This window comes from Vulpes vulpes, chromosome 1, assembly GCF_048418805.1.
Source record: "Vulpes vulpes isolate BD-2025 chromosome 1, VulVul3, whole genome shotgun sequence".
Taxonomy (NCBI): domain Eukaryota; kingdom Metazoa; phylum Chordata; class Mammalia; order Carnivora; family Canidae; genus Vulpes; species Vulpes vulpes.
The window spans coordinates 111,014,943-111,039,322 of NC_132780.1; the positions used below are offsets into that span (position 1 = coordinate 111,014,943).

General features: G+C 40.7%; 1 long non-coding RNA gene across 1 annotated transcript; it reads right to left on the bottom strand.

Annotated features, from left to right (window-relative positions):
• Positions 1–7,069: 7,069 nt before the first annotated feature.
• LOC140594076 (uncharacterized) lies at positions 7,070–22,772 on the bottom strand. Its single transcript, XR_011994597.1, has 3 exons — positions 19,098–22,772; positions 17,424–17,493; positions 7,070–9,680 (listed from the first exon to the last, which is right to left on the bottom strand). It is a non-coding gene; the product is annotated as an uncharacterized lncRNA (long non-coding RNA).
• Between the last annotated feature and the right edge of the window lie 1,608 nt (positions 22,773–24,380).

Here is a 24,380-nt window from a genome sequence, read left to right on the forward strand (position 1 = left end):
CAAAAACTAGGAACCAAGCTAGAACAACAACCAATGGTACACATTTGATTGCATAAACTAGGACCAGGCATAAATTTCATTACTTCTTTTTTAATCTAAGGAAATGCCTGTGTCCTCTAAAGTTGTTTATTCTATATAATAGCAAAGAAAATGGATGACACAAGCTGTTTTGATAGGTGTAGATCTGCCTTCTTATGAACAGAAAAGCACAGGTGCACTGTAGTGGGCTCAGTCACCTGTTCACTGGCTCCTGTTCTCTTTCTGCCCTTTCCTACTTTGCATCACAAGAAGTTACATTTCCATGGCCCCCCTTTCCCCTCTAACTTCCTTGTAGGTTTGGCCAAGAGGAAACACAGGCAGAAAGCTGGAAGGCTGGAGGGGAAGGGAGAAGGCAAGTTATATCCCCATCCTTACTTCCTGAGGGGTCCCTTCTGCATCCTTTCAGGGGTTCTAGCACTCCCAGGTAGCCTAGACTGTACCATTGTCCCTTCAGCCTTGGTGGGGGGCAGCAACTTCTTGTTACTGCTACTTACTGGATTGTCTTATTCACTCCTGTTGCTTCCCACCTCTCCCATCACTCATGTGGCCAATTTCCTGTAATTCATTACTTCTTTATGAAAGACCTGTGGTTGTTGCTGTTTCCTCACTGGACCTTCCTAGCTATATTGTACAGGTTTGAGCAGTAGCTCCTGTTGACATCCTGCACAGATCCTGTTTGCTGGGGAGATGCACCCAGCCCCCAGCTGCTAGGAGTGTTGGCTATTAAATTAATCAGGATGCACTCTTTTCCGGAGAGTTGCCCCTGCCCAGAGATGCCTGGGGGGCAGGGCGATCCCACCTGGGATGTAATTTGAGATTACAAGCCACAGACTCTTTGCCTAAGGATAAACAAGTCTGTGGCAACATTCATTGGAGACCAGACTCAAGTCAGCCCATCTCTGCTTGGCTTCTTTCCTTTCTTTGTCCTATCCTCTCACTTTCTTACAGCTTTCTCTTGAAAGTGCACCCTCGGAAAATCAATTGCATGAGAATCCCCATCTCTGGCTCTGCTTCTAGGGCACCCGACCTAGGAGGTATATTTCACAGACTGATTTTCTCCAATTCTTCTATCTTGTGAGGTGGTTAAATGGAAGTTGTGAATAGAGTTTCGATTACAGTTCCTAACAGAGTAGTGATGGTGAGAATGAAAAAAAAAAAAAAGCAACAGCTGAACATCTTAGAGGATCTACTGTTGTTGGAGAACTCAAAGCTTTAATATATAGAAAAAGAGTGCCTTACAAAATTAAGGTTTAGAGAGATAATATTGCAAAAAAAAGATATTGTGCTTTTGGGTGAGTGTGAAGCCTCAGGAGTTTGAGTGAAAACACCTGGGGTGATTAGAAATGCAAGGCTGATTTAAGACTAGAAATAGAAGCTAAGACAATTATATGAAGGCAATTTTTCTCAGACTTGAATAATCCATAACTCTCCTTTTGAGGGATAATTCTTTTTATCCCCAGTATTGATTTAAATGGTTTTTAGTACCATTGGTGACACCTTCCATGTGGTATGTCACTTGGTCTTCAGTTGATAAAAACATCTGCCTCGTCTTTATTGACATGGGACAATACGGTATAATTTGATGCCAGAGAAAGGAACATTGATACTGAAATTGCGTAGCAACTTTTTAACATGGTTGTCCATGAGACTCAGAATATGGGTCACTTTACCACAAAAATGAAAAGTTCCCCAATGACTTTTCGATCATGAAGAATACATCCTTGAACCATGTGAGGGGAGGGTGGAAGGATGAGACCTTGAGAGTGACAACCTTAGGCTCTGCTGCCAGGGAAACCCAGGCTACAACGGAGACTGGGGCAGGCAAACCAGGAATGAAAGAAGAAAGGCCAACAGCAATGCATTATTGACTAGGTCACCACCTCCAGTGACTGCTCCACCCTTTGGGACTTCTCAGGAGCATTAGAAACAAGTTTCAGAACTGCTTACATTTAACCATCCCCTCCAGTCCCTTCATGGGCATTACCTCCGTCGTATTTCTGGATGGTGCATACATGTGTGGATGGTAGCAGAATGAGAGAATTCCTGTGGCACTCTCACTTCCACTTCAGAACTTTCTAGGTGCTGGTATCGTCTCAGGGCAAGGTGCTTCGGGCTCCAACTGTACTCAACTAGTTGAAGCTTTTGCAGGGCTGGTTGCTGCAGCAGGACCAGAGGAAGAGGTTTATTAAGTGCTCAGTAGGTGTCCATACAGGCTTCCATGTGTAGGGTGAGGGACAGCCACACACTAGTCAAAAGACTCGATTAGGGTAAGGTCTGGCTTTTTGCCACATAAAACCAATCTCTGTGACCCTAGGCAAACCAATCCTAATTTACTTATGTCAACATTGAAGATGAGGGCGTTTGGGAAATGACTTCACCGTACCTCTTTTCAGGTGTAAAATGACTTACGAAAGCCTCTTCCTTTTCTCCCCTGATCCCCACTAAATCTTCCTTAATTTGCAAGCACAATTCAAATGTTACTCTTGTGGGACCGTGGATGGCTTTACAAAGGGGGGCGTCATGTTCTCATCTGAGTGTCTGCTGTTCCTGACAGAAATCTGGTGTGAACCATGTGGGATGCAGACTGATTTTGTTTTTGTGCCCACAATACTAGCAAGTTGGCAAACTGTTGTACCAGCAAGCAGTAAGCACATGCCCAGGGTAGGTGTCGGTGAAAATACTTGACGCAGAGAAAGAGATTAAAGGAAAAGAAAAAGTGGGGGTGGTGAGGGGCAGCCATGGAGCCACCTTCCATATTCTTGTGAGCACCTACTCTTTTGTTATCACAAGCAAAGTGAATCATAGTCCTGCTCTTAAAAAACAAACCCTCCACTTCCACATCCTTAGGCTTACCTTTAGCTATTTTGTGGATTCCTTCGCCTTTTGAATCCAGATGGAGTCCTTTTCAATTTGTAAATAGCAATATTGTTGACAGCGAGAGAGTTTGGCAGGAGAAGGGGAGCAATTTTGCCCTGGCGCCAGATGCGATTGGTCCAGACCTGGAACACCCACATCCTGTCCCCATGTCTCCTGTTAGGAGAAAAGCTGGAAAGGCCAGAGAAGTCAAGGAGAGGGTGGTAGCATGTGAAAAGGATGTGCATCTATGAGCACAGATGTAGGCATTTCGCTTCCTCAAGGTGTTGTGAGGACTAAGGGCATTTGTATCCACTGCTAGCCCCAATCTGTTTGACAGGTGAGGGAAACCATTAAAAAAGTGGCACATCATCGAAGTCCTGTAGCTAATAAGTTTTGGAGCTGGTAGTGGGGGAAAAAAAACGAGGCCTGACTGCAAAAAGCCCAGGTTCTCTCACCTGCCTCCTGCTCCAACACCTGCTGGTACCACAAGACTCGGGTGGCCTCGCTGTGAGAGGAGCCCCCCACTCTGAGTCGGGGGGCTTCCCTCCTCGTTGAACACAAAGGTTGCTGTGCCTGCCCAGAAAGATGCCAGGGCCTGTGCCAAAACCTCCATCCTTCAGGAGGACAAAGGCCCGGGTTTTCCCACACAGGTTGAAAATGGTGCTTTGGCTTTCCCATTAGCCTTCCATCAGAGGTGGAGTTAAATCAAGGTGGCTCGCCCAGGGCGTTGTCCTGCTGGCCCGGAGCTCAGGAGCGAGCCCTGGGGGTTCCCTCGGTGCTGTGCACGCTGAACTATTCTGTGGCTCCAGAGGCAAGAATGTTGACAGAGAATCATCAGATTCGACCAAGAGAATTTGGCCTCCTATTACACAGAAAGGGGGTGATGGTCTCTTGGAGTTGAAGCAGCTCAGGGCTGGTGGCCTTTCCTTTGCCACCTGACTCTTCCGTCCATCCTCCCAGATGGTTTGTTTTCCCTACAGAGGCTGCCAGGGCAGAGGAAGCCCTTCCTCCTGACTGCTGCTCATCTGTGCGGCCTCAGGCTGGCCTGTTCACTTCTGCTACAGTCTATCTCCTGTGAGAGGAGGAGGCTCCGAGCATTCCCAGAGGCTTTCTGCGTCCAGGGTCCTAATCTCATGTAGGCAAGCTATTAGATAAATTAAGATGGCTTATCTTATGGCAGGAACTTTCTTTTCTGGAAACTCAGGGTCTTTCCTCTGAGATAATGAAGTGCTGCCAGAGACCACAGGTGATATGTTTTATATGAGTAATTGAGCCAATTAGGGATTATTAGCCTATGTACATTTGGTGTTAAAGCCATTCTATTAGAATATAATACAGAATTAAAAGTCTAATTGATGCGTGGCCCAGTTTTAAGTATTACTTATCAACCTAAAGCCAGCTAGTCTGATCACTTTTGGATGTTAAGAGCAGACCTTTATAAGCTGGTTTTCATGGGAGAAAGAGTCTTGCTCCTTCTTTGGGAAGTATGGCAGCTGGCTTTTCTTAATATTTTAAAAGGGCATATAGTAAGGGTAAGTAAAAGTACATGTGGTTTTCTTAGAGTTGCTTGTTTGTTTTAAAACTAGAATGCTATACCTTGTGTTTTCTTTTCTCTCGATTTTCAAATATATACCTGGCTCCTAAAACCACCTTCATTCAAAAGCCTGATCTATTCGTGTGGTTTGCCTGCGGTTGATGTTTATCTGGGTAATCTGAGGTAGCAGAAGAGGAATATATTTAATCATCTAACCTTTACAATAAGGAACATTTGAAATGTCAGCATTTTATTTCAGGAGCAGGCGAGCTATTTCACTAAAGGCTTTTATTTATTTATTTACACCATGTGTCTTTCTGAAAAGGAATTTGAAACCGCTTAGAACAGCTTACAATAAGGGTAAAATAATAGAAAAAAATACGAAAGAGGAAACAGAGTAAATATTCCAACCAGAAGAGTCAACATAGTTGCTATGATGGAATATAAGCCTGTGTCTAAGATTCTTGGAAGCAAGAAAAGGCAAAAGAAAATTATATAATGCTTAATATTCAAAAGAAGGGATCAAGTTCTTCTGGTTCAAAATTCAGATTCTGATGAAGTATATTATATAACGGACATGGGTGTAATCCATTCAATAAATATTTAAGAACCTATTGTACAGTCAGAGCTGTGTCAGGCGTTGGTGACAAAGCTGCGTATGAGGGCTCTTTTCTTGAAGCTCAGGTTATAAGTGTGATAAGTATGAAACCTATTAATATATAACCAATTATACTTTTATATCAATTAATGAAACAGTAGCAATTCCTAAGTTTGCTTAAATTCTTCCCTGACTCCCCAGCTGAGACCTGAAAGATGAGGGAACAGAAGTGGCTGCGTGGTTTGGAGAACCTGCAGAAAGCCGCACATGCCTGGAGGAGACAGCACGGACAGGAGGGGCAGGTGGTGACCATGTAAGTAGGCTTTCCTTTATCAAAGTAAATATGTGGGTCTAAGTAGACAGCCCCCCCTCCCCCCTTTTTTTTTTAATTCATGAGAGAGAGAGAGAGAGAGGCAGAGACACAGGCAGAGGGAGAGCAGGCTCCATGCAGGGAGTCCGACATGGGACTCGATCCCAGGTCTCCAGGATCACACCCTGGACTGAGGGGGTGCTAAACGGCTGAGCCACCCGGGGTTCCCCAGCCTTTTATTTCTTGAGAAATATTGGCCTTTATTTTGGAATTCCTATGCTCAGTAGATTATATACTTTATTGTATTTTTTTTTTCAAATACTTTTCAAATTTTTTAACTGGTCCATGAAACCCAAAGAGCTGGGAAACGTTGGTCTACATAGGACCCTCAACAAATATGGCTGGAGAGGCATGAAGAGAGAAAAGTTTAGAGTAGAAGCATAATGTAGTGACAGGATTTCCTCGTGGGACTAAGGTAGTGTCTGTGAAGCACATTAACCCTGGTTACGCTGGACAGTTACTCAGACTGAGCAGTGTTTTGGGATACCTAGTTTATGTGACAAATCGAGATTAAAATCTGGCCTCATTCCTCTCAACAAATCATGCATGTATCCTAGTACAGGGCAGTCAGTGACTTCCTGGAAGAACGGGAGGCTTTCTTTTTTTTTTTCTTCTTCTTCCTTAATAGGAAGACACTGTGATCAGTGGTAACCTCATCCTCCAGGGATCTAGCTTTATCCAAAGATAGAATTTAAGCCTGTAGGATTGGATATATGGCGTCAAGTTCGAATCTGTGACATTCTTTCTCTAGGTCTATTTTTTAACGTGTACAACTGTTCTTCATGATTCTCTAGTAGGGTGTAAAGTGCTAGCTGCTGATGCTTAAAGATGGATCTGTATGTTTTAGAAATTAAGCGGGCAAGAGGAAGTATGAGTAACAATGAGGGAAGAAGAGAATACCTTCATGTCTCTGTCATTAAGGTAGCTACTTCAGTGGTTTTACATGATAGTACATTAGTTTGCCAATAGAATCCTGTCATCCTGTCCTTGAGAGGGAACCGTAGCTGTGCTTGAAGGAGATTGCTTCTTGAGAAAAGTGGTAGCTTTAACTACAGTTTTGAATTTAGATCTTATTGGAGCAATCTTTTTCTTAAGACCTCATAACAAAGCAGAGATGGGTCTAGTCAAAAGCTGTTCAGAAAGAGTATATAGCCAGTTATTATCAACAGGCCTGGAAAAGAAAACTTAACAAAAAGATCTGCTTTGACTAGCATGGCCTACTAAATATGACGCCCAGGTGGAATTAGCTGCAAAATGCATCTGTGGGCTCCAGGGTAAATTGACCTGTTCTATGGAGGGTGTTTTTTGTTTTGTTTTAAATAATTGACCAATTATGTCGGCGATTGTGCTGAAAACATTAACTTAGCTAATGTTCAGTCTAATTCCTGGAAATAAACAATCACCAAAATTATTTTTTTTCCAACATCTTTTTTTTTTTTTAGATTTTATTTATTTATTCATGAGAGACACAGAGAGAGGCAGAGACACAGGCAGAGGGAGAAGCAGGCTCCATGTGGGGAGCCTGATGTGGGACTCATTCCCGGGACTCCAGGATCACACCCTGGGCTGAGGTCGGAGCTAAACTGCTGAGCCACCCAGGGATCCCCTCCAACATCTTTTTCTTTATATTATACCAATTCATGTTTATTGTAGAAAAATTAGAAAATACAGATTTAAAAAAGTCATGACTTTATTCTGTGAAAGAAACAATAGTAACATTCTATTCATGCTCTCAATATTTTCTACCCAAATAGATTTTGTGTGTCTATTTTTAGCTAAGATGTCAGTTCTTGTGACCCTCCGTCTACCTCAGATCAGCTTGTACTCCCCAAGTTATGTGGGAAATTTAATGTATGTCCTCAGATTTCTGGAATTGCTCGGGGACTTTGTCAACCTTGATTATCGTTTCTTCATCTTATAGATGCTTCCCTGTCTCTACTTGGCATGCAGTTCTTTTTCCTCATTCTCAAGAACATATAGAACATCACTCACAAGACAGCATAAAGTCTTTTGGCCTCTGAACACCTAGTTACTTTGCTCTTTCTCTGTTCCTTAGCACCTTTATTCTTTGTCTCCTTATACCCCAAATACCTGTTTACCTCTTTATTCACAGGGCCTTAGGAAAAGGCCTTGATAAAGATGGTTGCATAGGGGATCAGGGCCTGGTTGGGAAAGTGGCAAAAATCTCTAAAGGAATTGTAGTGGTACCTAGTAAAATACTTTAAGAAACAAAAAAGAAAGGAAGAAGAAGAAAAAAAAAAACAACAACTTAGAATGTTATTGACTTTAAAACAAATGGGGCCATGCTATATTCATAGCCCCTCCCGCATCCCACCCCGCACTTAATATTGTTAAGAATAGATTTCAGCAAATTTGGCCATTTTATAACCATCAGATTCTTTTTTCCTACTTCTGTTTCCAATGATTAGATTATCAGTGAGGGCACTCAAACTCTCTTCTAGGTGGTTTGCAGTCTGAATTCTGCAACACATACTATGGCAACCATGAAAATACTCAAGGCTCCTGCTGTGGGGAGCATAACTGACTGGGTGCCAGCTGCTGTGCCTCTGGACTTATGGCCTCATTTACACTGACATCATGTTTCCCATGGCTGCTCCCAGGCAATCACTAAGAACAGTTGGGGGTATTAATGCAAGTCCTTCACTGCAACATGAGTGATTCATTTGATGGGTGACTTTAGAAGAGGAACTCTCCATCAGATGGGCTAAAATTTTCTAGGAACCCCACCGTAACCTAAAACCTTCCCAAATGTCTTTCCTCCTTTCTTTCCTCCTCCTTTCCTTTCTTTCTTTCCTTCCCTGGCTCCTTCACAATCGTCCAAACTTCCTCATAGCTTCAAGGTCCTTCTTGCCTTCTTCAGTGCTCTTTCCCTTTTCCATCATGGGTAAGTCCTCCCAATAAATCTGCAAAAATTCTATCTTGGCATCTTCTTCTCAGAATTACCCAAAACATTACATTTAGTAAGTGACCATTAAGAGTCATAAAACCTTAAAAAAAAAAAAAGTCATAAAACCTGTTCATGCAAGTTTGGGGAAGTACTAGAGCATAGGTACTCAAAGTTCCTTGCATGACAAGTAGAGGTAGACCCCGAAATATTCCACTGCTAACTGCTCTTGTAGGTCTAGGCTTCTGTTATTCTCCTGTTCATGCAAGAGCAGATGTTTTGGTAGCTTTCACCAATGAAAACATATTTTGAACATCTCCTATCCTACTGAACTAGCTCCAGCAGCACTGGAGGATTTGCTATCATTATAGTGCTTGCCATTACCACTTCCAAAGCACATCCCCTGCGTACATGCACTGAACAGGGTTCTTCAAATATTAACTAATTACCCCTGGGAGGTAGATTAAATCAGTGCATACATGTATCATATGGTCCATGCTTAAGTATTTTAAAATAAATTACAGTGTAATGTGAACTTTGCCCATGTCAGCAAATGCACCATATCTAATGACTGCAAAAATGGTCAATGGCATGAATATTCCCAGTTACGTTGTCAATTCTGCAAGAGTCGGTATTTTTGATTCCTAATTTTTAACTGTTAGTTTCTGATTCAGCAAAGCCTTTCTGTGTACTTTGGGCATTGTCCAACTTTTAATAGAAAATTAAAAAATTCTTAGAGGTAGAATTGGGTCAAAATGCATGCCCAGTTTTAGGATTTTTTGATACTTAGTGCCAGAAAGTCACCCAGGAAATCTGTTCCAATTTACAGTCCAACCGTTACTATATCAGTTGACTTATTTCTTTTTCTTCTACATGTGAAATTATGTGCAAAGTGTAAATTTTTAATTAACCCCCTCCCCACAATTTAAAAAATGTTTAAATCCTCCACTATAGTTATGAAATAGAACTTAAAACCCTCCTGTGTTTGCTGCTCCTCAGCATTCCTTCTCCATGCCTCCCCTCCGCAGGGTGGCAAGTACAAAGCTAATTGTGTGAGAGATTCCAGGACAAGGTAAACTCAACAGCCTCTGGGTTGTAGGCCTCTGCTTCCTGGGAGTTTACAAGAGAACCTTCTGGGGTATTCACAGGGGGAGGCCATGCATGCGTTCTAGGAAATCTGCGGGTTACCACAGTCTTTGAATTGGAAAGAATTGTAGTATAAAACAGGTACTAAACATGATCAGTGGGAGTGAAGTGAACTGCCCTCGGTTTCTTGTTTCAGAGCTCACCATGCTTGTTCCAGCTCTCAGAACTGAATCGAAGTTGAAAACTTTAGTGGGGTGAAATAAATATCCGTATCCATTTTAGGCTGCAAGACCTGGGGGAAAGAGCAGGGAATGTATCAGCAAATTGTCAAGATCCCCACATTCTGATCCATGCCAGGCTCTCCAGGGCATTCCTCTAGGTGTTTTGTAGTAGTAGTTGTTTGTTTTTAAAGACTAAACCAAAACAGTGGGCATCATGGTAGTACATCCTACAGCGTGTCTGTCTAGACTTGTGTTGCCCCAAACTGGTCTAGTTTCCAGGTAGCATCTCATGATATCTGCTCACCATCCTCCTAGGAATCCCTTCATCCCTCTCCCATTTGGAACTTCTATTGCCTACACCATGTCTTTGTTTGGGGTTTATACTTTTTTTTGTTGGAGCACATTTCCAGCAGCTTCTTGAGAGAGAGAAACGGTAGTAAATTTTTTGTGACTGTGTCTGAAAATGTCATTCTACCCTCACAGGGTCTGCGAGTTAAATAATAATTATAGGTTACAAGTCATTTTCCTTCAAATTTCTGGATATTATTCCATTTTGCTTTTGCTTGCAGTGATGTTGCTGTGAAGTCTGAAGTCATTTTTGATCCCTGATCCTTTCTGATCTGCTCTTTCTTTCTGGATGTTGGTAGAATCTTATTTTTGCTGGTGATCTGAAATTTCAAATGTCTTTGTGTAGCTATTTTCATCTATTACTTCTATTCAGTAAACTTTTTTTTGCAGTAATAGTTTGCGTCCTATTTTTCTGGGGGAATTTTCTTGAACAATTTTGTTTTATGCTCTGTTTCCTCTTTTTCCCCTAGATTTTCTGGGGTTGGCATCCCGTTTTCTTATCTCTTTTTCTCCTATTTTCTGCACCTCTGTCTTTTTGCTCCACTTTCTAGGAGACTTCCCTGACTTCATCTTCTAACCCTCTAAATGACTGCACTTATGTTCCCAATTCCAAGCTCTTTTCTGCTTTCTTAATTTTTTTATGGCATCCTGCTCTTCTTTCATGGATGTAGCATTTTCTCTGAGGATGATGGTAATTTTATTTCATTTGGTCGTGTTGATTTCCCTCTCCTCCAGCCCCTGCATTTTTTATGTACTCCAAGATGCCTTCTTGTGAAGAAATTAGTTCTTAAAATTTTTTTAAATTTCTATCTTCCATGGCAGGAGCTTCCCCCACATATATGATAATATCTGAGCATCTGTTTAATAAGTATGGAGGATCTAAAAGGCTCTTTAGAAGTTCTGAGAGCTTAAACTATGGACCATGATTATCAACTGAGTTCACTGGAGAGTGATAGGGATTGGCAGTGGGGGAAAGATCTTTTATTCAGCGTTAGGTGTGCATTTGATCCTTAATTCTGTCTTTTACTTTAATTCTGATGTGTGCCAAGATCATCAGTGCAGACATCTTGCTTTTAGTTTCTCCAGAGAACAAGCTTCCAGATTTTTCTCAGAGTTCGGAGGGGAATTGCTCAGCATAATGAAGTAGAGGAGGGAATCTGCAAGGTTTAACTTCTTAAATTGTGTAAGAGAGTCTGACTCCGTTTTTAAAAATCTTTGCTGAAAGCTTTCAAGCCCATTTATTCCTTCCCCACTTCCCCAAATTTAGGCAAGCTCATAAGAAAGCCAGGGCACTCCTTTTTTTTTTTTTTTTTTTTTTTGGCATTGAAGGGAAGTTCAAACAATTCTGGGAATGCTCTATATTTTCACCCCTAACTGTAATAAAAACCAAGGCCACTTGCTCTCACTCTCAAGGCCTCAAGCCAATTCTAGACCATGTTAGGGTCTGTCCTGTTCTGCCCAGAAAGTTTCCTGATATAATACAATTTTTTCTACTGCTTAATGAGTGCATGGACTCTAGACATCCCATCTGTTTTTGGGAGGGTCTTAGTCTGCTTGAACTGTTATAATAAATTGCTGTAGATGGGGTGAGGTAAACAGAAGAAGTTATTTCTCATGGTCCTGGAGGCTAGGAATCCCAAGATAAGGTCTTGGCAGATCCAGTGTCTGGTGAAGGCACTCTTCCTGATTTGCAGATGGCCATTTTTTTTCTTGTATCCCCGTATGGTAGAGAGTAGAAAGGGAGAAGTAGGCTTTCTTTTCTTCTTATAAGTATCTGAGAATATACTTCCTCACTAATCCCATGACGAGGGCCCCATCTCCCAGTACCATTACACTGGGTATTAGGGTTTCAGCATACGAAATGGGAGGGGGGCACAAATATGTAGTCTGACAGAGAGGGTCCAGACCATCCACATTGCATTGGTAAAAGCAATGGCTCTCAGAAGCTTTTCTTATCTCTCCTTTCACTCCCAGCTCCAAAGACAGTTCCTGTGCTTATTGAGCATCCTGTAGTATAAACTGGTTGGTGCTCACATCTCCCCAGTACTAGCTAGAGATTCGTTTTCTTGTATCCACCAAATCAGTTAGTACTTTCCCATATTTCTCTAGCTTTCACAATGTTATTGTCTTCCCCTCAACCTCCTGTTTTTCCTTTTCCTTTTTTATTTTTAGAAAATCCTTTTCTAAATTTTTATGGACTTGAGGTAGAAACAAAATTAAAAATTTGTGCTGAGGTTGCTATCTTAACCCAGAAGTCCTGGCTCATTTATTCACACCTTGTCAACAATGATGTTATCTTTTTATTTATTGCTGACTTCCCTAATGTTTTCTGCATTTAGTTCTAATCATTCTGACAACTCAAATTATTCATATTATTGGAGTCTGATCTGTTTCACTCTTCATATGACTAAGAGTTTACAGTACAATTTCATGATTTATGGCAGATTCTTAAATTCAGCCAATTCAGTTTACCCTAAGTTTGCTTCCTATTTTTAGTAGCACTCCATTGTAATGCAGATGGAGGCTTCTACCAATATTCTAGAAACAAGTTGAAATGAAAATGAATTATCCATACCTATCTCTAGTGCATTTGTGTGAGGGAAAGGGAAAGACAATCAATTCCTGGGTGTCTGTTTAAAATAAAAGCCACTTTGCTTCCCCTCTAGGTTTATGAAAATTTGAACCATCTTTTGAACAAATTTAGCAACGATTTAAAATTCTTGGTAATACATGCCAAGTTTAAATTAAGATTTCAAAATGCAGTTGTTAATTTAAAACTAATTATTTCCTCCAATAGTAACTCTTACTTCTTTTCAAAGTTGAGTTATAGGTTGATGAAGTTTCTTTTTATTAAAAAAAAATAATAATTCAAGAGTTATTTCCACAGCAAAAGCATTTGGCTGAAAATTAGCCCCTTCTTTCCATAAACACCAGAGTCCTACTCTCCCCTCTTAGAGGCAAGGGGCCAGATTAAATTTATTATGTATGTCTTAAAAAATGATCTGTTGGAATACAAGCATGCATACAAGTATATAAGCTTTTTTTTTTTTTTTCTAACAAGAGCCTACTATTTCTGCTGTTCTGTACTTTATTCAACCATATATTTCTGAGGATTATGTCATATCAGAATATTTAGATTTCCCTAATACTTTTATTATTTTTTTGTGGAAGTAAAATAAATACAGAGAAGAGCACAAAATATATATACTTAAATGAATCGGCATGGAAGTTAGCCAAGCAGTAGAACATTCCTAACCTTTCATGTCCCCTCCAAATCACCACCATCTCTTTCCCTCAGAGGAAATCTCTTCTGAACTTCTATGATCATCCTTTCCCTATTTTTCTTTAGTCATACTACTTAAGTGTGCATCCCTAAACCTTATGGTTTAGTTTTGTCTGCTTAGAATCCTTTGCCACTGTTAGAATTTCAGACAATGGGAGTTGTGCAGTATGAACTGTTCTGTGTCTGGCTTACCCAGTGCTTTCTATTTGCCCTGTCTCTTTTATGTTTTTTTTTTTTTTTTTCCTCCAAATGTCTGTCTTTCTGGTCTTTACTCCAAATTTGTTCTATTTTTTTCCCTTTGCTATCTTGGAAGTTATACATTCTTTTGCAGTTCTTTTTCTGGTTAACCACTAGATTATGATACACTTTTTTTGGAGGGGGGGTTCCCAAAGCCTTATATTACTTGGTACTTTATTTTCTTCACAGGCAGTGCAAAGACCTTACATTCCTTTTAGATACTCTAAGTTCATTAGCACCCTCTGAACTTTCAAAGAATCATTACTATGGCCTTTAATTATGTCTGTATTTTGAACACTATCACCATTGGTCCACTTACTTACGTTTGCCCATATTCCCCCTTTAAATTGCTCATTATTCCTTCCTGAATCTTAGCTTCTACCTGGTATCATTTTCATTCTACCTCTGAAACATGCCTTTACTATTTCTTTTAGTGCAGATCTACTGGAGGCAAATTGTATTTGTGTCTTAAAATTATTTCACTTTATTTTTTATTCTTGAAATCCATTTTTGCTAAACTTATAATTCTGGGTTGAGAGTTATTTTCTTTCAGTATTTTACTCCCTTCTGACTTCCATTAACTCTGTTTAAAAGTTAGCTGTCTGTTATTTTGAAGACCATATGCCGTTGTTGTTGTTTCCTACTACTTGGCTTTTAATATTTCACTGGGAGGTACGTGGTTGTTTTCTGTTTAGGGTTTGTTGGGCTTTTTGAATATGCAAATTAATGGCTTTCAGTTTGGGAAAATTCTCATCTATTATTTCTTTAAATAATTATTTTTACTCATTTTCTCTGCCCCCCCCCCCCCCCCGCAAGTTCCACTTATATTGTGCCTTCTCCTTGTATCCTCTCTGTTTCATACCTTTCTTTTAATGTTTCCATTTTCAGTTTCTCTTTGCTTTATTCTAGGTAGTTCTCTCTGACCAATCAATATTCCAGGCTACTAATTCTTTGACTACCCACACAGTTATTAAACGGATCTACTAAATTGTTGCTATTTCCCAGTTCTTGTAGTTTCTCTTTGGTCCGTCATCATGATTTTGTTTTCTGCCAAAATTCTATATCTTGTCTCCTTGAACAAAATGAGTATGATTATTTTAAAGTATAAGTCTAAAATTCCAGCATCTGAAGTGCTTGTGAGTTTTATTTTCAGTTATTTCTGTTTGATTGTTAGTTTGTCTGAGTGCCTGGTTATTTTTTTGTGTCCCAGACTTTGTATTTGCACAGATGTCACAGAAATAATTTTCAGCTGGCATAATATCTTGCAAAGAGGATTGATTATTCTTTTAGTCATATGGAGTACTAATACTCTGGGATCATTTTAATTTCATCTGTACAGCATGTAAAATAGTATTTTTTAAAATTTATTTATTCATGAGAGACAGAGAGAGAGAGAGAGAGAGAGGCAGAGACACAGGCAGAGGGAGAAGCAGGCTCCATGCAAGAAGCCCGACGTGGGACTCCATCTCGGGTCCCCAGGATCACGCCCTGGGCTGAAGGTGGCGCTGAGCCACCCAGGCTGCCTGTAAAAGAGTATTAATGCTACATAAGATGTGATGATGATGCCTCTTTTGAATGATGCTAATGTTCCTTCTATGCTAACTGGGGAGATCCACAAGCCAAATTTCAGTGTGATTTGTGTTGGCTGTTTGACATTTAGTGTGTGCGAGGTAGTATGTTAAGTATTTACCATATACATCATTAAGGTAATTCTTACAACAATGATTCTGAGATGGATATTACTATTATCCCCATATGACAGGTGTAAAATTGACACAGACCAGTTGGGTAATTTGGCCAATGGTACATGGCCTTAAATGCAGATGCCACTTTTGAATCCATTTGGTTTGGTTTTGAGGTCTCTGATCCAAAGGAATGTGATAGAGTGAAAATATTCTTTAGTAGGCACAATGCAGATTACTACTTATGCCAATTCCTCTTAGCTCAGTCCCTAAATGTTTAATGTATTAAACCAAAGGATAAACATCATTAATAGGATTATGTAATTTCAGTTTTACCAGGGGCAACTTTTGTGAATGGTCACCAGCCTAACTTAAATTGACTTGGTAAGAAAAAATGATGTCGAGGGTGAATTTAGACTTGAAAAGTACTGTATTATTCTGGGATATGATACAGTTTAGAATTATGTGGGGAAGGGCAGTTAGAAGAGGCCCTTACAACTTTGTCTAATGATTATAAAGTTTAAAATGCATTATCTGTCACTTCAGCAGTAGTATTGGATAAAGAGAATCACAATAGGATTATCATATGGGTTAGGAGACTCACTGAGAAAGATCCCAGTTTGTATAAACTCACTGCTGTCATCCAGAATTGGGAGGAAGCAGAGTTGTGGGTTAAGTGTGGGGTCTCTACAGACTCTTATATGCTGAGAGCAGCAAGAATGGAGAAATGGCATCTTCGAACTCAGAATTTTTGCTTGATTTGTGTGTAGGATTTGTTTATTGTGTTTCTTTTCACAATGACTGCTAGGGCTGCTTCAGCATGAATAGTTAGCTCAGTACCCAGAGAGTTTGATTAGCTAAGTTAGGAAGCAAAATGCCATACACTATAGAGAAAATTTACCCTGGAATAAATGTAGATCATTTAGTAAAATTGCTGTATTCTCAGCATGCTAAGGCTTCCCTGGGAAAAAATGCCATAGGAACTTTCTTAGAAATACAAGTAAATAGAACTTATTTTCTGGGGAATCTAAAAAGCATGACCTAGCATGTGATTGAGGACCTGCCAACATGACCTTGGAGGGAAAGACATCATTCAATAAGTAATGACCAGAGTAAGGCATGAAACTAATCTTACAGGGGGCTTTATGAGTCTGAACTCCTGGTTCCAAGTGACAGAAACCAGATTCAAATCAACTTAATCACAGCCATCAAGAGAGGGGAAAGAGAGACAAATTACTGAATTTGGCTGATTTGCATATACTGATTGCATATCATTATAAATTTACACTTGTTGAAGATGGAGAGAGGGTCAAAATGTTTTCAGCAGACCTAACTGTACTTAGAAAGTTTCTGAAGTTAAAGGGCAAGAAAAGGGGTGCCTGGGCTGCATTGTCAGTTAAGTATCTGACTCTTGGTTCCAGCTCAGGTCGTGATCTCAGGGTCCTGGGATTGAGCCTGATGTCGGGCTCCATGCCCAGTGTGAAGTCTGCTTGGGATTCTCTCTCCTTTCTCCCTCTGCCCCCACCCTAATTAAATCTTTAAAAAACATAATAAAGGGCATAAAAAGGGAATGTATTGTCTTATGATACTGGGAACAGCAGGAATAGCACTAAATCACACTACAGTCAACCCAGAGGCATAGGTCACCCTGGTTAATGTGTGAGAGGACCATACAAGGGTTTGAATAGCAGGAGGGCCATCAGAGAAGCTGGCCCCCACAGCTACTACAATAGGCAGCACAGTAAGATGGCCCCGGATTTTTGCTTCTTGCCATACACACTCTGTGTAATTTCCTCCCCTAGAATGTGAGCCAGGCCCATCATGAATATGACTGGGTAGTTAAGATCTTCGTTCAGGTGTATTATATGACAAAGGTGAAGGATTTTGCAGATGCCCTTAAGCTCTCCTACCAATTGATTCTGAGTTAACAATAAGGGAAATGATTGTGTTGGCCTTGAAGTAAGCTGGCATGTTGTGGAGAGGGCCTTGTTCCAGGGAATGGAGTGTGGCCTTTAGTTGCTGAAGGCATCGGTGCTACAGCTGTTTCTGCCAATGGCTAGGGAGCTTGGAAGAGGACTCCCAGCCTCCAGTGAGCAAGCAGCTCTGGCTGACACATCGATTACAGCTTGGTGAAACCCTGAGCATAAGGTGCATTTAAGCTGTGCCTGGACTCCTGACCTACAGAGATTGAGATAACGTGTGTTATACTAAGCTGTTACATTTGTGGTAATTTGTTAGCATAGAAAACGAATACAAGTGCCCACCTTTGAAAGGTAAGGGATGTGCAGGTGTTCTCTCCGTCTGTCTCCATATTGTGAATCCGGAGGAAGATTCCTAAGGCAAGAATGGTGCCATTAAGAAAGGGGAATGGCAAAGGCCGCTAGACAAACTGAACTTAGCTCTTTAGTTTACAAAAATATTTCAAACCTGGAGACCTTCACCATATCAAGGGTGTGAATCCTCAAGCAACAATGCCCCCACCAATGTCTTAGATATTGTTCTCAATGTGGTTGTGTACAACTTGCAATGGAACTTTCTGGAGTGTTTGTTAAAATATAAACTTCTGGGCCTTGCTCCAGATGGATTGACTCAATTTCTGTGAAGTATAGCTTAGGGCTGTGTATTATCTTTACTTATCATTTCATTGTTTTTTATTTTGACGATTTTGAAAGTCAGGAAAAAGGATAAAGTACAGTGAATGCCTTTCACCAAGATTCATCAATTGTTATTTCATCCAATTTTATTTCTCATATACATATTTATGTATAATTTTGTTGCTGAACTATTTGAAAGTAAGATACAAACGACATTCTACCCCGAGCACTTTAGTACATATCTCCTACAAATGATTATCTCATATAATCATTTACCCTTATCACATTGAAGCAATGAAACATTGATGTATTATCTAATACAGCCAGTGCTTTCCAGTAATTCTTAAAATGCCCTTTAAATTATTACTTCTTAAGGTTTGATCCATAAACCAGAAGTTTAGGCATCACTGTGTTTTGACAAGAACCCAGTGATTCACATGCACATCACTTTGAGAAGCCCCATAGCGATTTTTTGATGGAAGACCTAATTAAAGATCCCATTGCATTTCGTTTACCAATGTTATCTTTCTTCTCCACCATCTTTAAACTGGAATAGTCCATGTTTTTTCTATCTTCAATTCTCTTTCTGTTCCCTCCCACCTTCCCCCCGCTCCACCTGTGCTTCCTTCTACCTACCCTGAAATTTGAAAACGTCCATGATTTTGAAACTAGACACAGATGAATAACGTAAAAGTTTAATGAATGATACAAACAAGATGTAGAAAAAGGAGGTGGCAAGTGACATCACTAGGATTTGGCTGAGGTTTCAGGAAGGATGTACTTCTGTGGATCTTGAAATCACAGTTGCTGACTGCAAGGGAAATAACTTGTAGGGATGAGCATGGGACATTTGGGAATCTAAGTGAGTTGGTTTCATGTTACTAATTCAGGAAACAAAGGACATCTATTTTGAAAAGTAAGTCGTAATTTGATTCATAAGCAATCAGAAATCTTAAGTTTAAAAAATAATTTTCAGACTTCTAGAAAAATGTAGGCTACTTAACTATGAAACTGAAAGTTATCTCTGGGTCGTGAGACTATTGAGTTTTAATTTTTAAGTGTATTTCCTACCAGTCTTTATAAAAAGAGATCACCATAAAAGCCTGAATAGCATTATGAATTTCATACAAGAAGTTCCCATAATATTAAATATCAATCCAGCCTAAAGTCACCTCAAATAATGTACAGTTACATATATCTTATTTCCCCATATTACTGGACATTTAAGCTGCTTCTAGTTCTTCACTGTAATAAAAACTTTGTCCATACATCCATTATAGTTCTGATTATTTTCTTGTAATAGTCCTGACAGGGTTGCTGGGGCAGACTTTAAAATAGACTCACACTGGGGTGTGTGCCCAGCTCACATCAATTCCCTGCGAGGCTCCGGCTGTGCTATCATTCTCTGTCTCTGTCCCCAAATCATTCTGATCCAGGAATAGAGGAGCTGGATTCAAGCTGGCTTTCGCCATCTTCCTAAAAAAAAGAGGAGATTTGGAAACCTGCAGAGGCAGAAAAGATGGGGTCATCTCAGGCAGGGTCCTGGTGCAATGACCTCAGTCCCCTGCAGCTGAGTTTTGACATTGTACTACTCCTATTACGTCCAGAAGCTGGTTTGTGTGGCCCTTGTTTGAGATGTGAGCCATCTTAGACTTCTTCCCCTGAGTCGGTTTTGCTTGTTATTCTGGGTTCCTCCCTGTTGTCACACACACACACACACACACACACACACACACACACACACACGACCCCTAACTGATGGTAGGATATCTATATATAGTTACATGTAATATACAATGATACCTAGAGAACAGTGGTATTTGGAATCAGTCATTCATCCCTATTGATTTGAAAAGCAGTGAGACTCCCTTCTGTGTTCTGGGACAGAAATGTAAATGCTCATGGTAAGTGGTAGCCAAATATTTCATCAACCTCTTACCCTCAGGCAACCAGACCCCTCATCAGAGTGAGTTTCTGGGTGTATAGCTGTTTCCAAAATGAAAAGAACAGAGGTTCATGAGGGTACATCATGAGGCATCAGGGTGCCATAAATTTTGTGGTTGGTCCTGGCCCAAGGTCATAGTCATTAAGTGGAGGTGACATGACTCAAACCTAGGCACCCTCACTCCACAGCCTTGGTTCTTATCCACTTCTATACTCCCTTGCCAAATGCAGCTAAGTCTCCTATATATGAGAAGAAACTAATGCCAAATGCCCCCCAAGTATAGAGATGCTAGAGTTGGCAAATAAAAACACAAGATTCCCAGTTAAATTTGAATTCCAATAGCCAACAAATGATTTGCTTTAGCATAGGTATGTCTCAAATTATGCATAGGACATGCTTATAATAAATTTAAATTCAGATAAACTAATATTTTTAACTGAACATCGTGTATTTTATCTGGCAACTGTATACGGCCTAATATCCTATCTCTTTTTTCATCACTGCTCTCTCAGTAACAAAAATGAATTTAAATTCAGCACATACATGCCTCAAAGGGTATAGTACAGAAAACATTTCAGAGGAAATTTCAGAAATTCAGATCTGCTGAAATCATTACTATAGTACTCACCAGGTAACCTCTATTCAGCAAGCTAGCCTAGGCAGCCAGCTTTCATTCCAAGTTTGATGGTTTGGTTAGTGCAAACCTTTGTTGAATGCTGTCCTACACTAGGTGACATTGAGTCCTGGCCCTTCTATCTGGAGCTTTTCTTGCTTTCAAAGTCTGCAAGAACTGGAAACATTAGTTTGGATATATATGTATGTCTGGCCCACCTGCCTTCCGTTTTGTTCTGTTCCTGGGGCCCAGAAGAATCTCTTTTTCCAGGAGAAACTGATTACCAAACCAGGTTGCAGAATTCTTTAAAAATGCACATTGCTATCAGTTTTTGGAGGCCAGAGGAGACTGCAGAGGAGAGAGATGCAATGAAAATGGGATCCCTACACTCAGCAGAGTTAGGAGGAGTCATGCTGAAAGCAACTGATTGCAGACTCCAAGCGGGTGTGGTCAGAAATCCAAAGGCAGTGCAATATTCAGGGCTCAGGAAATAGACAAGCAGAAATCTTTGGCTCAAATTAAACATGGAATTAAATTGATGAGCCAGCCTTTTAGTTCTGTTTTTTGTTTGTTGGAGGGTTGGGGTTTTTTGTTTTGGTTTGGTTTGGTTTTGGTGTTTGTTTTTACTTTTTTGACATAAAAACTTTCACTCTTCAATTGTCATCAATGTTGCAATGGCTAAACCAAGGAACTAGATGAGAATAAGGATGAATATTCATATATTCCTCTTTCAAGCCCTTGAAAGTATCCTAGGGTATGGCATTACTTTGGATCAACTATTTTGAAGGCATGGAGTATGCAAAATGCTACCATCTGGGCTTTCTACTCCAAGCATCCTTTACTAAAGAGGTCAGGGAGCTGGTTAATTTGGGGATTCCAAAACTTGGCCAGGATAGACCTTCCCATTAAATACTCAAAAAAAATGAGTTGATTATAGTTCTGCAGACACCAGTGTCAGGAAAGTTAGCTGGCCTGTAGGTAAAGTCTAGGAAAATAGCATCCACTTCAATCATTTATAACAGAGGGAATTTAATGCAGACATCCACAAAATAGAGGAGAAATCAAGAAGAAGATAGTGAAAAACTCATGGAAGAGTAGGAAGTCACTTCTGTGGTGGGAGGAATTGATACTGTGGGGTTCCAGGGATGAGTTCTCCTCGTGGAAGCTGGAACCCTGAGAGGTCTACCTGGCAGGAGCTTGAGCCCGGGGAAAGAGCTGGTGGTACCAGAAAAGATGCCTAACACATTATTACTTCATCAGGTGCCGATTCTCATTGTACCTTCTGTCTGTGTGTTGCTTCCTTTTTGGAAGAAATTTATGCAGTGGCTGAGCCAGGTCTGGATACTGAATGTTGTCTGTGGCAAATCCTAATATAATTACAATGAAAGCTACTAGATTTTAAGAAAGGCTTTGCTTTCTCTAGCCAAGGATATTCCTTTCAGAAATTGTGTCTAGGTAGATCAGATGGCATAGAATTGATGAAGAAGATACTTAGCCTTAGAGTCTATGATCAGGGATCCAATATCTACAACAAAGGGTGTCTTCCAATGTTCGATTAAACAAATTACATGAGCAGCCTGCCTACATACCATTCAGAACCTACTGGGCAAGCAATGAGAAGGAGGCTGAGCTGAACTGGCTCCACCAATGCCTGGTGATGGGATTGAGAGCCTCTTTTGTAGTGAAGGCTTTCTGGTGAGCATGCCCATGGAACATGAATAAGGCAGCCATAGGAGTAGGGATAAGAGGCTCTGTATAGGCCCCACCACACAGCCTTTCTCTCATTAGAGCAAACCAGGCCATGCCACAGCTGAGAACTCACTTTGTCAGCCTCAGCTATCAGCCCACATCTCTGATGTTGCATCACACCTAACAAAGACAAGTCGGCTCCTCTGGATTATACGTAATTGCTTCTGCTATAGAAGGAATCATATTTCCCTTCTCCCTGGAGGTGCCTTTGCCAGAACTACTGGATGCTTCATACTCAATCATGATCCTACCCAAATTGGTTCTGAAGGGAGTTCCTGGCTCAAAAGCAAAGAAAGCCAGGGACTAATTCAAATGTAATTCACTGTTTTACATTTTCTATTCATGAAGCAGCAAGCCTTCTAATGTGGTGGAATGGTCTCTAAAGAGGTAGCCTTGCGATCTTCAGGGCACCTTCCAACTGACAACATAGCTACTTTGCAGAAGACTGGTTAGTGTTCCAAATAAGGAACTGCGTCCTCATAGTTAGAAGATGCAGATCTAGGAACCATGGGCTGAGGGGAGACTGTGGTGTCTAACAGAACTAAGCTGCTCTCCATTTTTTACTCACTGTGGCTTTTAGTGTCCTTCACCTTCTCTTTTAGAACCTGAGGACTGGAAGCAACATGTAGTGTGTAACATCCGGAGTGGTCCTGCACATCACACATACGGTGTGGTATTGTGTGTTACACACTATATATCCGTAACATACAGCGGTACTTTGGAATTATAAGCTAGGATGGGTCATTTCGGTTATTCATGGCAGGGGGCAAATGGCAAAAAAGTGGGATGCTGCATTAGCTGGGGTAGCCATCTGTGCCCGGTAAGAATACCATGATTAGTGCTGTGCAGTTAGGAGGAATATGATAGGAACATAGTGGATCCCTTTCTTTTATGTTCTGGGTGGGAAAGGGTAGGGGAGACCATTGCCCCTCTATAGGTAAGACCACTGAGAACTGAAACTGTTCAAGAATCAAGGTTCAGGCTGCCCCACCAGAGACCTAACTAAGGGACTGGCAGGAGGCAAGGAGATAATGGAATCACTAACAGAAAAGAGAAGGCATAAATACCAGCTCTGGCTTGGGGGAGAAGTGGCAGACAGAAAAACCATGACCCATTTCCTTGCTTACTGTGTCATGACTTAGAACAAAATGTCATCTATCCATACTGTATGTAGAATGTGCTGTTGGTGGTAAAGTATTCCTTTCAGATCATAGATTAAAGCAGAATTGGAGGGGGAATAAATATCATCTAAAGTAGAACCACTCAAAGTGGGGGCTCTGCAGGCTGGTGCCAGTGTGTGAGCTGTTTATTACTGGTTCATGATGCAAGAAGTATAGAAATAGAGTATTTAAAATTACTCTGTTAGATTGCTATCAAGATTTCTATGCCTATTGTATATAATAATAATAAATCAAGGCTTGCATTTTATGTTTAATTTCATTTATCTAGCAATTCATCTTTATTACGTTTTCCCAGTGAATTTGTCCGTGACAGATTAGAAGCAAAAATTTACTGTTCCTTTCCTGTAGATGGTTTGAGAAGTGCTGATCTCGTTGAGCAGTGCCCTTGTGAAATCTATTATTACTCCTGGATGCGGCAGCCTGTATGACTTGGCCCGCTTCCCACAGCATAGGAGGGGAGTAAGCTTGCCGTTGTCCGTAGAGTATGTGGGTGGTGGTAGGGAAAGGCAGCTGTGGCCATACACAAACACATATGTGTGTTGGGCAGCCAGAGATGCACGCAGAGAGGTACGACAATGAGCTGACTGTACAGCTTATGTTTTGTTGCCCTCTCTCCCTACCGTGGCCGGCTTTCCCAGGAGTGTGTAACCAGCGCATGGTCTCTCCAATTTGGAAAGTAGGACTGTGATCTAGTCAGGAGGAAGTTGATCGGAACATGGTCACTATATAACAGAACCCGAGAGGTCTCTCAGTTTCCTGCTGTTGACTTTCCTGGCATTGTCTGCTCTTCTGAAGCTTGGAGGTTCATCCTTCAGTTCTGGAGTTCCCCGGCGGCCTTCTAATCCATTTCCTTCTTGCTCGAGTCTTAAATCTGTTGCTTGTCACTACAGAAGGTCTTGCAGATTTAAAGGTATTTGATAAATATTGCCAAGTTGCTTTCTAGAAAGTTGTAGATCAGTGTAAACCATCACCAATGATAGGTCTCCCAGCATCTTTTCCAGAACTGAACGTTAAATGCATATATGCATACGTGTGTGTGTGCGCGCATGTAGATATTTGTCTATCTAATCTTTGTCATGCTGCCAAGTTAGAAATGGGACCTTATTCAATTTTTTCCCCCGCATCTTTGAATATTGTTG